Below are 732 nucleotides of genomic sequence, written 5' to 3'. Positions count from 1 at the left end.
ACCGACTTTTTCTCAAACCGCGCCTCCACAGGAACTCCCCTCTTAGGCTTCCTCCACTTACCACTGAAACCCTGACCAGAACGATGATTCACCGCCTGAGAACCTGCACCACGCCCCTTCCCAATAGCAGAACCTTGAATAGGCACACCTGAGCTACCACCACTCAAACCCGAACCATTCCCACTAGACACACCATTCACCGTTGCTCCCTTATAGCTCTGGAGCTTGTCCTCTGGCCGAGGTTCGAAACCATCCTCTACCCGCTGCTTCCCCTTGTCACCAAAAAGTGGACAGCGGGACACATCATGACAAAGACTGTAACAACGCCTACAGTACCCAAAGAGCCGCTCATACCTCAGAGAAATTATCGTCTCCTCACCACTATGAAATTCGACTGTGGCATCGAAAATCAAGGGTTTGAAGCCATCCAGCAGGATCTTCACCCTTCCATTGTCCAAATCGACCTCCTCAACATCACCCAAATCAGCCCCAATGGTACGGAATGTCTCATCAGCCCAAAAGTGCAGAGGAACCCCCATCACACGAACCCAGAACTTGATGAGGTAAGGGTATCGTGGATCCACCACCGGCTCCCAACGGACCAAAGAAAGCATCCAATGATCAAAATGATAAGGCTCCATCTTCAGGACCTCCTGAATGTCATCCTCATGATCAAAATCGAACTGGAATCTTCCCAAACCCAGATCAGCCCCTACCACTCTCTCTTCCATC

The sequence above is a fragment of the Camelina sativa genome, chromosome 12 (assembly GCF_000633955.1).
Source record: "Camelina sativa cultivar DH55 chromosome 12, Cs, whole genome shotgun sequence".
NCBI classification, from domain to species: domain Eukaryota; kingdom Viridiplantae; phylum Streptophyta; class Magnoliopsida; order Brassicales; family Brassicaceae; genus Camelina; species Camelina sativa.
The sequence above is the reverse complement of the archived record's forward strand: the minus strand, read 5'-3'. Positions refer to the sequence as shown.